This window comes from Cupressus sempervirens, chromosome 11, assembly GCF_028749045.1.
Source record: "Cupressus sempervirens isolate cs-2001-9-10 chromosome 11, ASM2874904v1, whole genome shotgun sequence".
NCBI classification, from domain to species: Eukaryota; Viridiplantae; Streptophyta; class Pinopsida; order Cupressales; family Cupressaceae; genus Cupressus; species Cupressus sempervirens.
The window spans coordinates 586,835,089-586,853,391 of record NC_143128.1 but is presented as its reverse complement, the minus strand read 5'-3'; positions in this window follow the sequence as shown (position 1 = coordinate 586,853,391).

Sequence of the window (18,303 nt, the reverse complement as noted above, 5' to 3'; positions counted from 1 at the left end):
TAAATTTTAAAGCTTACTGATTCACCCCTCCCCTCTCAGTAACCTTGTTAGTCCTGAATATTTCCAACAATGGAAGAAGGTGCTGGTATAACCAATTTCAAAGAATTAAAATATGAAACTAGAATAGAGGCTAAGAAGATGCAAATTGAGGAATTGGTACTAACCAAGATGGGAAAATTGAAGTATTCCCTTGACCAAATAGCACCTCAGATTTCTAATGATCTATTAGAAAGATCGAAGCCAATATGGGACACAACAATGCAGACAGTAAAAGACATATATGAACAAACTCTAATACAGTTGTTACCGAGCATTACCACTACTGAGGTAAAAGAATCTATGAAGAAAAATGAAGATAAGGTGACTATTAGATTTCATACTTGTTTAATTTTGGTAAAAGACATAGAGCATGTAGTCAAGGATGCAACAACTATGTGGAAGAAGATCTATCATCTGCATAAACCAAGTGAAAATCCTATTGAAATCAAAGATGATGATGATGACAGTGACAAGGATGAAGAAAATGAAGAAGACAACACTCCTTTTGTCACCATTGAGGCTGAAGATATTCAAGAGTTGATAAAGGATGATGAGGAAGAAAAAGAGGAAGAAGCTGAAGAGGAAGCCAGACAAGAAGAAGAAGAGAGTGACCCAGTCAAGATAGTTGCGGTTGTCATAGCCTCCCTTCCTCACTCTCCAGCAATAAAAACAACATCATCAAGCATGGAGACAACTATAGTAGCTTTGATTGTGATAACCATTGATACATCAAATCTCCAATCACTCCTTGCTACCTCTCAACTCAACACATTATAGATAGAAGTGGCTACCACTTCATCCACTGAGCTACAAAATCCTTCAGTTATCAAGCTAGTCTTAGCAATGGATATAGAGTTCCATAATTTTGAGTTCTTTAGAAATAAGTATAGTTTTGGATTCTTTAGTTTTGGCTACTTTAGTTGTACATGCTTTAGTAAGTACTTCAATTATAAATACTTCTGTCAGTAATTCACTTGTAAATACCTCAATTTTGGGAAGTTTGGCAAATACATCAATTAAGGATTCGTTAAGTACTCTAGTTAGTATTCCACCAGTAGGCACTATACAAGTTTTCACTACTAGCCCTACTATTTCCACTATTGTTTCTATTCCAAAATCTAAAGCATTAATTTCAAAAATTGAGCCAAAGACTCAACCAAGACTTTTGATTAGTGTAAAGGAAATAGAGGAAGATATAGATTTGGATGAGGATATTAAAATTCCCAAATTGGATTTTGACAATGCTACTATAAATGAAATGAGATTAGTCAGTTAGCTCCTCTAAAAGAAAGCCAAGCAGAAGCAATTAAGAGAAGAGAGAAACAGAGAATTCAAGATTATTGAAAGTGCTAAAAATATTTTGACAGAAGCTATAGGTGTTATGTTGATTCTTCTCAACACATTTTGTTGCAATTAGAAGAGGTAGTTAGCAAATTCAATGAAGATTCCAGTGCCCAAGATAAGCTGATGGAGAAAGCAGAAAAGAAGTTTGATAACTAAGTGCTTGAGCACATTGCTCAGCAAATAGCTATCCAACAGGTAGAGCTTTCTTCAATTTTGTCAAATCTTGAATCTTCCTACACAAATGTAACATCTCTTTTTTCCAAGTTATGTGACGTTACTGAGCATACTAAGGAAATTAAGAGAAAATTGAATAAAATTGATGAAGATATGATGGCTATTGCAAAGCAATTGCAACTTGACCATAGTTCAAGCTCTACACATCATATGAAGATCAGATACTTATTAGATAAGCAGGCAGAATTGTTGAGAGAGGAAGCAAGGATCTTGTCTACACTCTTAGACATCCAGAACATGATCCTTCCTATCATGGACACAATGTAGAAGCACACTACTTATTCCAGAACATTGATGCATGACAATAGTTTTTCAATTGCAAATCATATGATTGAGCTTTCTATAGATGTATAAGTTGCTCTTCAATCCTGCAAAGTTTTGCAAGAAAATTGGGACAAGACCTTAACTCTTATTCTCAAGGTACATTCTAAATTTCTCTCACATTTTGGTGTCTTTATATAAGTAGATTGTGTATAAATCTTTGGCATTATTGTCAAAAGGGGGGAGAGACATGTATATAATCAAGGAATAGAAATATTTGTATGAGAGAAAGATTCCATACCAGGAGATACACTCAGTATGATATGTATATTGTATGGGGGAGATATATGCAAAGGAAATGTATATTTAACAGAGTTACAAAGACAAATTTTAAAAAATCTCAAAATCAGCATGCCATATCAAGTCAGTATCACACTTTGTTATACATAAGTTTTGGCTGATAAGTGTTTTTGTCACTAATGCCAAAGGGGGGGATTGTTGGCATCAAGTCAAGTTTGATATTAGTGATAATACTTATTCAGATTTTGTATGGTTACCGAGCTCTTTGACCAGTCTCCAGTGTTTTCCATGTAATTCAATGGTTACCAAGCTTCACAGTTCCTACCAAGCATTCCAGTGGTTACCAAGTGAATTCAAGTAGTGTGAAGTTTAGTAGTTCTTATAGAGCAGTTCAAAGGTTACCAACCTTCGTAGTGTCTATCGAGTCATCAGTTCTTGTGAAGCAAAGCTAGTGTGAACCAAGTGTAGGCATGGTAAACATGGAATGCAATTTACACTAAGTTACATAGTATCTACTGAGTCACCAGTGTATACTAAGTTCAAAATTATGTTGAAGTGATTAGTATGGGCCATGCCTCTTCTTCTACTGAGTGCATGACAATGCCTAGTAATGACAAAGGACCATCATGTATCAAAAATTCACCAAGTCATTTTCAAAACATGAGTATCTACATTTGGGCCGACTCTGTAATATTGGTGTTAACTTGTGTATTGGTTGACCTTGTAGTTATGTGAAATGGATGAGTATATATGTAATGTATTCTATCATACCCAAGAGTAGTAATTTTGATACAAGAGAATGCAAATGAAATGAAAAGCATGCGAATGTGAATCAACAGTAGATTAAAGTGTATTACAAGGTCATATCAGGAGTAGCTAAGTTACATCTATCACATAGAGGTGATCAGTAATTCAAGGATCTTAATCACCAATTCAATTGTAGGTTAGATCAACTATTTCATCCTAATAGGTGAATCAGCTTCAAATCCTTTAACCTGGTAGACTTAACAATCTTTTCTTTAAATCTCTTTACTCCATACTTCATTATATGTTTGTAAAACCTCTAACAAGGTGAACCTAGTAGTCCTAATTGCTCCTAATGGGGCAGATCATTAGAACTGACCATTGTAAGCCTTAATAGGGCAACTTTATGCTGCAATATTGAAGTTTTGTGGGTATCATCCCTACCTCAGTTTTACTTTCTATTTGGAAGGTTTCTGGGTCACCAAATATTGTGTTCAAAGTGTTTTATGCTTTTAGTTTCTCATGCATGCAATAGATTAGATCTATTAATGGTAATTGGATTATGCTATTAAGTTCTAAATTTGTTAAAAGTTTTGAGGTTACTGAGTCACCCCTCCCCTCTTAGTAACCTAGCTAGTCTTGAATATTTCCAACAATTAACAAGTATACAATGGAAGATATTCATGAAGCACTTGTAGCTTATGAAATGAGAAAGTTTGGCAAATAGGAATCCACAAGAAAAGAAATAGCATTCAAGGTGGAAAAGAAAGTGAAACAAGTCTCTTCAAAATTAGAAGATCTTGATGTTCTTGAAGCACATTTATCAAGGAAATTAAATAAAGGACTAGGTAAATACAAAGGTAAACTTCCTTTCAAATGCTTTAATTGTGGTAAAATAGGACACTTTGCATCTAAATGTCCTTATAATAGTCATGATGAAGTACATGATGAGAAAGAAAAATCAAGTAAAAAGAAATTCTATAACAAAAAGAAGTTCTTTAAGAAGAAGAAGAGTTTGATTGCTGATGTATCATATAGTGACTCTAGTAGTTTTGAATGTGGTGAAAATGAAGTTTCATTCATGGCTATAGAAACTGCTTGTCAAGAATCAGATAGTGATGATGATGTTGAACTTGTTGAGGCTGATTTTGAATGTGAATTTCTTTATTCACTTAAAAAGATCAAGGAATTAAAAAGGAATTTAAGTGTTCAAGAAAATCAATTCTTAAAAGAAGAAGAGAATTTTGAATAAAAACCCAAGGACTTAAACCAACAAGTTATAGAATTTAAATTACAAGTTGAGGAACAAAAGAGAATTATCTTTGTCACTAAGGAAGAGTTAAGTTCTAAAGATTGGGAATGTACAAGGTTAATGAATGAAGTAGTATCATATAGAAGAAAGTTAGAAAAATATGAGAACACTACTTTTGATGATATTTTAAGAAAACAAAGAAGAACTGATGATCTAACAGGAATTGGTTTTGAACTTGGACAATATTCTAGTGACAAGAAAGATAAATCTTTATTCGAGATATTTAAATCTAAAAGTAATGATATAAATCAGAATACTACCACATCAAATGCAGGTAAAAATGCAGACTTTAATCAAATTTCTAATGACAAAAATCAGGTTACATCAAGCACTCCATTCATTGGTAAAAGATACGCAAACAAGTTCACTTCTTTCTTTGATGGGTATTGCTTCATGTGTCATCAATATGGACATAGAATAAGTAATTGCAGATACACGTCAAGGAGGTATTCAAACTTTTATTTTGGTTATTCCTTTCCTAAAATGAATAGTCTAAGATGTTACAAATGCAATCTCTTTGGTCATGTTATGAGTAATTGCAAAACTAAGTCAATTCAGAATGATCAATCTTATGCTAGTCTACAAGTTAATAAAGAATTTGATACTAAAGTGACTAAGATATGGAAGCCTAAGATTAATAAGTCTATGTTTGTTCATATAGATCTACATTCTAAACAAAAAAGACTTTTGGATAATTGATAGTGGTTGTTCTAGACACATGACAGGAGATGGAATGAAGTTTGACAAATTGACTAACTACAAAGGTGGCAATGTTAGTTTTGGTGATGATTCTTCAAGGAAAATTAAAGGTTTGGGTTCTTTGATGCTTAGTGACAAAATGTATATTCATGATGTGTATTATGTTGATGGATTAAAGTAAAATCTTCTATGTGTTAGTCAAATTTGTGATCATGGATATGAAGTTGTTTTTGATGACCATGGTTGCCAAATCAAATTAAAATCTGGGCAATTGGTTGCATCAGGTAAAAGATCTAAAGGGAATGTATACAATTTAAAAGATATCACAAATACTAACAGTCATGAAGATGTTTGTCTTATGGGAAAAGTGAATGAAATTTGGTTATGGCACAAAAGGCTTGGGCACTTGAATTTTGACAACTTGGTAAAAGTTAGTAAGCATCTGACAATAAGAGTTACACCATGTATAAGTAAGCTAGAGAATGTTATTTGTGAAGGGTGTCAACATGGTAAACAAACAAAGGCATCTTTTCCTTCAAAAGAATATTTTGCTTCTAAACCATTGCAATTAGTACATATTGATTTATGTGGTCCTAAAAGGACAATGTCGTTAAATGGTGAAAATTATTTCATGATTTTTGTAGATAATTATACAAGATTGACATAGGTAACATTCTTAAAACATAAATCAGAGGCATTTAACAAGTTTAAGATTTTTTTTTAAATGGTTGAAAATGAGTTAGACATGAAGGTTTAATTCTTACAATCAAATAAAGGTGGTGAGTTTACTTGAGATCAATTTCTTGATCATTGTGAAAAACATGCCATCAAAAGGCAATATGTAGCATCCAAGACACCTCAACAAAATGGAGTTGTTGAGAGAAAGAACCGAATAGTGAAAGAAATGGAAAGAACTATGTTAGATGAATCTAAAGTACCAAACAAGTATTGGAAAGAAGTAGTTCAAACAGCAGTATATATTTTAAATAGGGCACAACTAAGGGTAAAAACTAAGTACGCTCCTTATGAGTTATGGTATGGACATCCTACATCTGTTAAGCATTTTAAAATTTTTGGAAGTAGATGCTTCATTAAGATTTTTGATGATAATATAGGAAGCTTTGATTCAAGATGTGATGAAGGAATCTTTTTAGGATATTCTTCTCAAAGTAAAGCTTACAAATGTTTTAATAAAAGGTTGAATAAACTCATTGAAGTGTACATGTGAAAGTGGATGAAGTTGTGTAGGATAAAAAGGAAATATGAATGGATAATAGTTTACTACAAGATAGTTATAAAGCATTGAAAGAAGTTGGAAATAAAGTTGGTGAAGGTAAAGAAGTAAATAATAAGGTTGATGAAGGTGAAGAATAGATAAAAGATCAAATAGAAACACCAAAACCTATAGGTACAAAGGTTAGAGGAACACAATTGAAGAAGTATCATCCTCAAGAATAGATTATTGTTATCTCAAATTGAACCTTAATCATTTAAAGAAGCTAGTATGGATGAGTTTTGGGTTAATGCTATGAAAGAGAAACTAAGTCAAATTGAAAAGAATAAAACTTGGGAATTAGTGCCTATACCTAAAGATAAAAATGTAATAGATGCTAAATGGGTCTTTACAAATAAACTTGATGAAAATGGAAAGATATCAAGGAACAAGGCTAGATTGGTTTGTAAGGGTGCATATTTAGCTTTCAAGCGCTTTAAAATGTACCAAATGGATGTTAAAACAAAATTTCTTAATGGTTATCTTGATGAAGAGGTTTATATGGATCAACCTAAAGGATTTGAAAACAAAGACCATCCTAATCATGTCTTCATGTTAAAAAAGGCTATTTATGGTTTGAAACAAGCTCTAAGGGCTTGGTATTCTAGGTTGGATCAGTATCTTATCAAAAATGGTTTTAGAAGAGGTGGTGTTGATAGAAATTTGTACATATATGGTACATGTGATGATGTTATCATTGTTCTTATTTATGTTGATGATATAGTATTTGGATCCAATGATGATTCTTTAAGTCAAGGTTTTTCAAATCTTATGCAATCTGAATTTGAAATGTCCATGCTTGGGAAACCATCCTATTTTCTTGGGTTGCAAATTTCTCTATTGGAAAATGGTATATTCTTATCCCAAACTAGGTATACAAAAGAAATGTTAAAGAAATTTCATATGGAATATTGTAAGCCTATGGGAACAGTAATGATAACATGATGTAAACTTACTAAAAATGATGATTCTCCTAATGTTGATCAAACTATTTATAGATCCATGATTGGTAGTTTACTACATCTCATAGCATCAAGGTCTGATATCATGCATGCTATATGTTTGGTTCCAAGATTTCAATCTTCACCTAAACATTTTATGGTAGTTAAAAGAATTTTTAGATATATTTAGGGTACTTTGGATTATGGGATTTGGTATCCTAAACATGATGATTTCAGATTTGTTGCTTATACTGACTTAGATTGGGCAGGCTATCTAGATGAAAGAAAAAGTACTTCAAGAAAAACATTTTTCTTGGGTAGCAGGCTAGTGTGTTGGCATCGTAAGAAGCAAGAATCTACTACACTTTCTACTATAGAGGCTGAATCTATAGCTGCATGTTCTTGTTGTTAACAGGTTCTTTAGATGGTTTAAACTTTATCAGATATGAAAGTAACAGTGTCTAAACTAGTTCCTATATATTGTGATAATCAGAGTGCAATCAACATTTCTAAGAATCAAATTATGCATTCATGCACCAAGCACATTGATGTTCATTATCATTTCATAAGGGAACATGTCTTGAATGGTAATATTGAATTAGAATTTGTTCCTTCTTCAAATCAGCTTGCTAACATATTTAAAAAACCTCTCTCAAAAGATACATGCGAAGAATTAATAACACGATTGGGGGTGTTATCCCTCTCTTCTCTTGCATAAGTTCATAAATGAGTGATAGGTTTCAGCGGGGGCATATTTTGCTTATCTTTTTGTTACACTAAAACATTGTTATATCTCCTTTTTCATTAATGTCAAAGGGGGAGAAAAATGAAAAAGATGTCTGCATGATGGATATATAGGTCTATAGGTACAGATATAGGATATATAGGTACACATGGATATAAATAGGTGGAAGTTGGTATTGACATCAATGCCAAAGGGGGGAGTATGTTGAACCCTTGGTATTTGTTCTTTGATTTTTGTCATTGATGTCAATAATGAGCATATGGTATGGCTAACATCATGAAATTATCTTATTTTATGTCCTTCAATATTTTTCAAAACATATTCAAGGAAAATACTTAAGTGTTGTACAATTAACACTTAATGTTCACATTGTTTTTGAAAATGGGTATAAAAAACTAGTTTTAGTCTATTAGAAATTTGACAAGATTTTTTATCAAATAGACCTAAACTATCATACCTTTTTGGAAAGGCCTCAGAGCTAGCTAAAATGGGTCCTCATTAGTTTTTGCATAACGCATGCATGGAAAGAGAAAAAGTTTGCTTATCAGAAATGAGTACCAAATTTTAATGACAATTTTGGCAGTTTTTAGCGGTTTTGGTCTAACGGAAGTTTGGGGTATGTAATTGCCTCCAAATTTTCAATTTTCTTGGTTTATAAGTAGAGGATACATTCCTCTAAAACATCCAATGGGTGGTTTTGATAGAAGTTGAAGAATTTGTGTGAAATTCCTTGTACACCGAACAATTTGCAGGCAGATTTTTAATAGCAAAGAAGAGGGTAATGCTTTATGTTTCTATTCTCATATTTATGATTTGGTTTTTATTGACGAAGTTTATTAGAGGTAGAAGAATGGTTCTATATTGCTGCTTCATTCATTCATGTCAGAATTTGATCAGATATTTTAATAGAAAAAGAAAATATATTTGGATATTGGATGTTTTGAGGAGAATGGAAGAATATCTTGCATTGTGTTTTCAATAAGAAGTTGAAACTAGTGAATCGTGATTTTTGTTGCAACAGAGATTATCCTCTAATTTTATATCTCATTTTTTCATTTTGGAAGTTGGTGCTTCTTGTATTCATGAAGTCAGTGCTTTAGGTGTAAGGGATTGGTGTTCCTTGAAATTGGTGTTTCTAAAATAGGGTGTTGGTGCTTCCTAGAGTTGTAGCTATAAAATATTTGCCCAAGAGGCCAATAAAGTTTTAGATTCAAAGTGGCTTTTTAGCCTAAGGGGTTTTCCACATTAAAATATTGTGTCACTTTGTTATTCATTAACTATCTTGCTCATGTGTTAAATTTTTATAACTTGTAATTGTTTCAAGTTTTTAAAAGTATTTTAAACCACTGATTCACACCCCTCCCCCTCTTAGTGGTATTTGTATTCCAACATACATTTCCTATTTTTGGTAAAGTTGAATGGAAAAGAAACAGATCTATTGCAGTATAGATAGGTGAACTTATTGAGCAACTTGGAAACAATTTTGAGTTAGTTATGACCAACTACTTTGAAGACTTCAAGTAGTCAATAAAGAAAAGACTAAGGATACTAGTTTCACTAGTTGAGAAACATTTCAATAATGTTTTCTTTCTAGTTGACACTGATTTTACATATGTTCAGGCTATAGTACCTAGGATAAGGTGGCTAAGGCCACTAGGATATGAAATTCATGTGGATGAGGCCTCTGCAACAATCACACCAAGTAATACTACCTTTGGGAACTATGATGTGGAAAAATCTAAGATAATAATGGATTTGAAGACTACCTCAGTTAGTAGAAAGAAAAACAAGACCGTTAAAAATCTTAAGGAGAAATTTAGTGGAGTCAAGGAAAATGAAGAAGATGATGATGAAGGTGAAGAAGAAGAAGAAACACCTGATCAAGCACCACTGGCCTTAACACAAGGTCAAGGAGAAGATCAAGTAGAAGAAGTAGAAATTGAAGAGGGTGCCAAGGAAGAAGAAGCCAATGAAGCACCTGAGACAAAGAAGAGGGAAGACAGAGCCCCAACAATTAGCAAACCAAGGAAAGTTGCAAAATCTAAGTTTGCAATGCTAGAAATGCTTTAGAATAACTGAGAGGGCGGGAGGCGGGCAGGGGTGAATTAGTTATTCAAGAACCAAATGTCCTATTCAAACTTTCTTCACTAAGTGTAGTCAGCCCATTCAAACATTCATTCATCCAAGCTTTAAATTTTCTATTCAGCAAGTTAATGTAAATCAACATGCAAGCATAACACATAAAAGATCGACACATAACACAATGATTTATGTGGAAACCCAATTTGAGAAAAACCACCAATAATATGCTTCTCAATTCTCACTCTTCTAGAGTGATGCCCTATGAAAGGCCTTCCCTGTTAAAGGCTTACAACACACTATTAAATGTGACCTTGTTAGAGGATTTCACCACCCTATTAGAAGTGGGCCTAGTTAGAGGACTTTTGAACATTCACTTGGAATGTCGCCCTGTTAAAGGATTTACATATGGCTATTAGGCCAACCTAAGTCCATAGGATTTTCCCTCTATCCTAACTAATACAATTGCTAGAGAGTAACAATTAGGGATTTTTGACCTAATTGTAGAATACAACTTAACTTACAAATCTCAGATCACTTCTCAGCTTATACCATTGCCTGGCCTTCAATCTCTACAACTCTAATAGCTTGCCCTCCTTTCAAGCTTAGTCTCCTTGAGTCTCCATGCTCAATGTAGTAGTGTAATCATCTCTTCATGACCACTTGTGGAAGTAAAGCCTCTGTGCTCTTCCTTCTTCTAGATGTCTTCTCATTGACACCCTTCTAACCACTTCATAATTTGTCACTTCAGTAGTAGCAACATCAATAGCATCAACAACATTTGCTTCTTGGTCTATGACTCTTTAAAAAGAAGTCTTGGAGTTCCTTTTCTTGCTCGATTCTTCCATTCTTTTATTTCAATTCATATGGATTAGGTAGGATTCATTGCATCTAACCCATATTTTATTTCCTCTAGAAACTTCTTGAATAATCATTTTGAATTCACCCAAAAATGGTTTACATAGAATTTGGTGCCACCAGCCCATCATCCTTATCCTCCAGCTAGTTCATAAAATTTAAGGTAACCACTTTGTTGGTTTAGATTTGGTGAATCTTTTTCATTTAAAATAATGCAGCAACTTGGCACTATTGAAATACTAGTGCATGGCACATACTGTGTTACTTGACATCGACTATGTTTTTCCTTATGCTCGGCACCTAAACTTCACTCGACACCAGCTAAGATTTTCTAATGCTTGGCACCTAAACTTCACTCAGCACCTAAAGATCACTCAGCACACACTAGAATTTCTTATGTCTCGACTCCAATTGAGAATTTGCTCAGCTTCAACTAGCTTACTCAGCACCTACTAATGATCTTAGTTTAAGCTTTGTAGTCAACCTTCTTACAACTTATTCCTCCAATGTTTCTAAGTGTGACCAACCTTTGTATCTTTGAGTATGTTATCATACATCATTTAACCATTGTCTTAACTGATCCTTGCACTTCATTACAACATCATAACTCAACCTTTCCCTTGGGTGTTCTTGTTACATCTTGTTGATCAAATCCTCTTCATCAATCAACTAAGTGATAGTACTTGGATCTTATAAGAAAATTTCATTCCTACAAATAGTAGGTTTGACATCAATGAGAAAACAATGATTGAAAACATTATGTTAACAACAATCTCCCTCTTTGATCTTCAACAATGAACTTTTCAATCAAATTTCCAACAATCTCCCTCTTTGGAATTGATGGCAAACCAAACTAATCAGCCATCAGACTACACTATTCAACCACAAACTAACTAGGTTGAAATAGTAAGTCAAATGCCAAAAAGAAATTTGTGTTAGCATTAGTTATCATATCTTCCTTTACTATTCTAATTGCCTATTGTATCATTGTTCTTTGTTTCGCTCCCTCTATATTGTTCATCTTCTGTTGTTCTGATCAATTTTTTATTTTTGATTATTTCTATCCACTTCTCCCTGTATCTTCATTTGATTAGTTTCTACATTTTCTTTGACATTTCTCCCTCATAATTTTGATCAAATTATGTTTATCAGTTTCTCACTAATTCTCCCTCTTTGACAACAATGCCAAAGACATATTAGCATCTTATCATGCAAGTGTAGCTTTTGTAGGTTCATTTAATTTCTCCCTTTGTCACCTTTCTTGTGATTTATTCAGAACTTCTACACTTCAATTACTTTAGGCATGAATCTTAAAGTAAATATCCTCTACATCAATGTGTAAAATCTTTCAACAATCAGCTTATTTGATGCAGGGCAGTCTTATTTTTGCTTCAAGTAGCCTTGGTTAGGGGTATCACCCCTAACTTACCTCTAAGATACTCAAAATCATCTTTAGGTAGTGCTTTTGTGAAGATTTCAGCAATCTATTCCTTTGAACTAACATATTCCATCTTCACTTGTTTGTTTTCCACCAACTCTCTTACATAGTAATACTTGATTGCAATGTGCTTGGTTTTAGCATGTATTACAGGGTTCTTTGATATGTTGGTAGCACTTGTATTATCACAATAAAGTATCATAAGCTCATTTACTTCTTCCTTCATACCTTGTAGTAGATGTTTGATCCAATCAAATATTGGTGCAATTTATAGCAGATGCAACATATTTAGCTTCAGCAGTGGACTGTGAGGTACAACTTTGCTTTTTGCTGGTCCATGTAATCAATCTTTTTCCCAAGAAAAATGCTCCTCCACTAGTACTCTTTCTATCATCAATATTACTTCCCCAATCTACATCAGTGTAGGCTTTCAGCTCAAACTTTTCACTCCTCTTGTAATACAAACAAAAGTCATCAGTCCCTTTTAGGTACCTCAGTATTCTCTTTACTACCATCAAGTGATTTTCTCTTGGATTTGCAAAAAATCTTGCCACTATTCCAATAGCTAATGCAATGTCTGGTCTACTATATACAACATACTACAACTTTCCAATCATTGATATATATAATGTTTGATTTACTTCAGCAGGCTCATCATTCATGGATAGCTTATGTCCTGTTGCCATTAGTGTGCTGACTACTTTTGAGTCTTCTAACCCAAATTTCTTGAGTATCTCCTTGATGTATTTTGATTGGGTCACAAATATGCCATGCTTCAACTGATGTACTTGCAATCCAAAAAAGAATTTGATTTCTCCAAACATTGACATCTCAAACTCATGTTTCATTTGATCAACAAAATCTTTGCATAGAACATCCCTTCCTCCAAATATTATATCATCAACAAATATTTTAGATATCAAAATGTCTTTACCTTTTTCAAATTTGATGTACAAGTTGTTGTTGTCATCTGTTCTATCAAATCCTATCTTCACAAGATATTTGTGCAGTCTCTCATAACATGCTCTTGGTGCTTGCTTCAATCCATAAAGTTCTTTGTGCAGTTTGCAGACCATATCCTTATCTTTGTCATCTACAAATCCCTTTGGTTGTTCTATGTAGACTTCCTCTTCTAGTATACCATTCAAAAAAGAAAACTTCACATCCATTTAGTAGACTTTGAAACATTTATATGCAACATATACAAGTAATGTTCTTACTCCTTCCATTCTTGTAACAGGGGCAAATGTTTCCCCATAATCCAGTACTTCTTCTTGTGCATAGCCTTTACAAACTAGTCTAGCTTTATTTCTTGTTATCTCAACATTCTCATCAAGTTTGTTTCTAAACAACCATTTGGTACCAATCACATTCTTGTTAGCTGGTCTAGGAACTAAGGTCTATGTTTTGTTCTTTTGAATCTGGTCTATCTCCTCTTCCATAGCTTTATACCAGTCATCATCTTGTAGTGCATCCTTCATTGTTTTGGGCTCAACCTTCCTTAACAGACATGATTCATTCCTGAGCCTATTCCTTGTCATTGGTCTAGCATCCTTGTCACCAATGATTTGATTTGTAGGGTGATGTCTTCTCACATACTTGGCTAATCTTGGTTCTATCCTTCTTTCCATGTTTGATTATTTAGCTTCAGAGTCATTTTGCTCTTCTCCATCGAGTATTTCATCATTCCTCTCATGTATACTATTTTCAAAATCAAAACGTGCATTTCCTACATTTTTTAGCTTAGCTTCTGAATGCAGTTTGGCATTCACTAGCTGTGACTCGACTGATACTGAAATTTGTTGATGACTCCCAACTTGATTGGTAGCATTATCTTCAAAAGTCATTCCTTCATAGAAGTATACAATGGATCTATAATCCTCTGACTACTTGGACTTATCAACTTGAACTTCTGCATGCTCATCAAAATTTACATTTGCACTTTCCACAGTCTTGTTAGTGTTAGTGTTCAAACACTTATATGCCTTACTTCTAGTGGAGTATCCAAGGAATATGCCTTCATCACTCTTTGCATCAAACTTTCTATTTCTAGTATCTTTAAGATTATAGCATTTACAACTAAATACTTTGAAATATTTAACATTGGGTGAGTGACCATACCATAGTTCAAAAGGTGTTGCATTTGTACCTTTCTTGAGTTGAACTCTATTCAGTGTGTAGACTAAAGTGCTTACAACTTCTCTCCAGTACTTTAGTGCAACTTTTTTCTCCATCATCAAGGTTCTAGCACAGTCAATTATTGATCTATTCCTTCTTTCAGCAATACCATTCTATGGTGGAGTTCTTGGTGCTGATGTTTGCCTTTTGATGCCTTTGTCATTACAGAATATCTCAAACTCCCTTGATGTAAACTCACCTCCATTGTCTGACCTTAAGCATTTCAGATTCTTTCCTATTTCCTTCTCAACTTTGGCCAAATACCACTTGAACATTTGAAATGCATCAAATTTTTTCCTTAAAAACATAGTAGTCATCATCCTTGAATAGTCATCTACAAATAGCATCATGTATCTATCTCCTAGGTAGGTTTGCACTTCTATTGGCCCACATAAGTCTGTATGGACTAACTCTAGTACTTCTTTGGAAGTATATGTTTTTCTTTTGAAACTAGACTTAGTCATCTTCCCTAGTTGACATTGTTTGCACATTGTATTTTTAGGTTTCTTCAATTTGGGCAACCTTCTGACCTTCTTCTTCTTGCTGATGTTAATCAGATTATCAAAATTAACATGACACAGTCTTTTATGCCACAACCATACATCATCAAGTCTAACAACAAGACAACTTACACCTTCCATATCTAGGAAAAATAGATTACTCCTAGTTTGTTCACCTTTTCCTATCAGATTTCCATCAGTGTCATAGAGCTTGGCAGTTTTGTTTCCAAACTCTACTTTGCAACCTACATTGCCTAACTGTGATACACTCAACAAGTTGTAGTTCAATCCTTCAATGTAGTATGCATTATCACATGAAATTTTCTCTATGACTTTAATGGAACCTTTTCCTTTGATTTGACATGGAACATCATTACCAAATCTAACACTATTTTTATCATATTGAGTAAAGGTAATGAACTTGCTTTTATCTCCTATCATGTGATGTGAGCATCCACTGTCTATGATCCACTTGTCATTCTTCTTTACACAAGTAACCAATGTTGTTGCTTCATCTTCATCTCTATCTAATTCATCATTCATGGCCACATAGACTACTTCATCATCATTCTCATTAGAATCTTCTTCAACAATGAAGCATCTCTTGCCTTTTTCCTTGTAGTCTTCGCTATCATCTTCTCTCTTGTTCCTGTACTTGTTTCCTTCTTTGTAGTTTTTCATCTATGTGCATCTTGCAACAATATGACCTACTTCATTGCAATTGAAACATATGATAGGGAGCTTACCTTTGAAGTTACCTTTGCCTCTATGGAATCTCCTAGTCAGTAGTGCTTCTAATTGTTCCACATCTTCCTCATTTGTGTTGCTATCACTAGATGCATGTTTTCCCTTTCTTCTCTTCTTTCTTGATGTCTCCTCCTCAGTGTCTTTTATTGTGATTTTGGCCTTGAAATCATAATCAAATTTCTCAGGTCTGTAGTTATCAAAATTGGATAGCTCAAATGCAATAAGTCTTCCCACAATTCCTTCAAAGGTTAGTGTGTTCCCTTGTGCACACCTTAGCTCTTGGATTGCTGAAACTCTAATAGCATAAATAGGGAGCAGAGTTCTCAAATATTTGTTGATGATAGTTTTTTCTTCCAATTGACCACCTAGACTTCTTATTGCACTTACCACTTCTTTTATTCTTCCATCATATTGAGCAGCATTTTCTCCTGCCTGAATTTTCATGTCATCAAACTTTCCTCTAAGGCTTTCTCTCTTTGCTCTCTAGAAATTTTGGTCTCCTCCATAGATATTTGTTAGGGTTTTCCACATTTTGAATGCAGTATCACAATCTTTGATTTCATCATATTCTACATAGCTAAGTGCAAAGCCAATCTCTAGCATTGCTTGATTGTGCTCCTTCCTTTCGCTCAATTCATCTTTAGTAAGAGGTCAAGCTAGATTTACATGTTCTGTTCCAATTGAAGTTTGTGCATAGTCACCTATTGATCCAAGGTGCACTTTCATCAGACTCTGCCATGTAGCAAAGTTGTCTTTGTTGAGCTTGGGAACTTCTTATTTGGACATCTTCATCTTCCTGCTTCTAGTACCTTGAAACTAAATCAGCAGATGGCTTTGATACCAATTGTTAGAAATGCTTTGGAATAACTGAGAGGTATGGTGAATCAGTTATTCAAGGTTCAGATGTCCTGTTCAAACTTTATTCACTAAGTTTAGTGAGTCGATTCAAGCATTCATTCATCCAAGCTTTAACTTTTCTAATCAGCAAGTTACTGTAAATCAACATGCAAACATAACACATAAAAGATCAACACATAACATAGTGATTTACGTGGAAACCTAATTTGAGAAAAACCACCAGTAACATACTACTCAATTCTCATTCTTTTGAAGTGATGCCCTATGAAAGGCCTTCCCTGTTAAAGGCTTACAACACACTATTAAATGTGACCTTGTTAGAGGATTTCACCACCCTATTAGAAGTGGGCGTAGTTAGAGGACTTTTGAACATTCACTTAGAATGCCACCCTGTTAAAGGACTTACATTTGGCTATTAGGCCAACCTAAGTCCATAGGATTTTCCCTCTATCCTAACTGATACAATTGCTAGAGAGTAACAATTAGGGATTTCGACTTGATTGCAGAATACAACTTAACTTGCAAATCTCAGATCATTTCTCAGCTTATACCATTGTCTAGCCTTCAATCTCTATAACTCGAACAACTTGCCCTCCCTTCAAGCTTAGTATCCTTGAGTCTCCATGCTCAATGTACCAGTGCAATAATCTCTTCATGACCACTTGTGGAAGTAGAGCCTCTATGCTCTTCCTTCTACTATATGTCTTCTCCTTGACACCCTTCTAACCACTTCACAATTTGGCACTTTAGCAACAAAAACATCAACAACATTTGCTTCTTGGTCTATGACTCCTTAAATAGAAGTCTTAGAGTTCCTTTTCCCACTTGATTCTTCCATTCTTTTATTTCAATTCGTATAGATTAGAAAGGATTCATTGCATCTAGCCCATATTTTGTTTCCTCTAGAAACTTCTTGAATAATCCTTTTGAATTTGCCCAAAAATGGTTTACATAGAATTTTGTGCCACCAGCCCATCATCCTTATCCTCCAACAAGTTCACAAAATTCAAGGTAACCACTTTGTCGGCTCATATTTGGTGAATCTTTGTCATTTAAAATAATGTAGCAGCTCGACACTAATGAAATACTGGTGTTCGACACATACTGTATTACTCGACATCAACTATGTTTTTCCTAATGCTCAGCACCTAAAGTTCACTCGACACCAAGATTTTTTGATGCTCGACACCTAAACTTCACTCGACACTTGAAGATCACTCGACACACACTAGAATTTCCTATTGCTTGACTCTAATTGAGAATTTCCTCGGCTTCAACTAGCTTGCTCGACACCTACTAATGATCTTAGTTTAAGCTTTGCAATCAACCTTCTTACAACTTATTCCACCAATGTTTCTAAGTGTGACAAACCTTTGTATCTTTGAGTATGTTATTATTAATTCATTTAACCATTGTCTTAACTTATCCTTGCACTTCATTACAACATCATAACTTAACCTTTCCCTTAGGTGTTCTTGTTACATCTTGTTGATCAAATCCTCTTCATCAATCAACTAAGCGATAGTACTTGGATCTTATAAGAAAATGTCATTCCTACAAATAGCAGGTTTGACATCAATGACAAAACACTGATTGAAAGCATTCTATTAACAACAATCTCCATCTTTGATCTTTAACAATGAGCTTTTCAATTAGATTTCCAACATGTAGTTCAAGAAACTCCAACCAACACAAGAGCTACTGCCAAGAAAGCCCAAGATGCAGTAAAGCCAAAATAAAAGAGAGCCAGGTC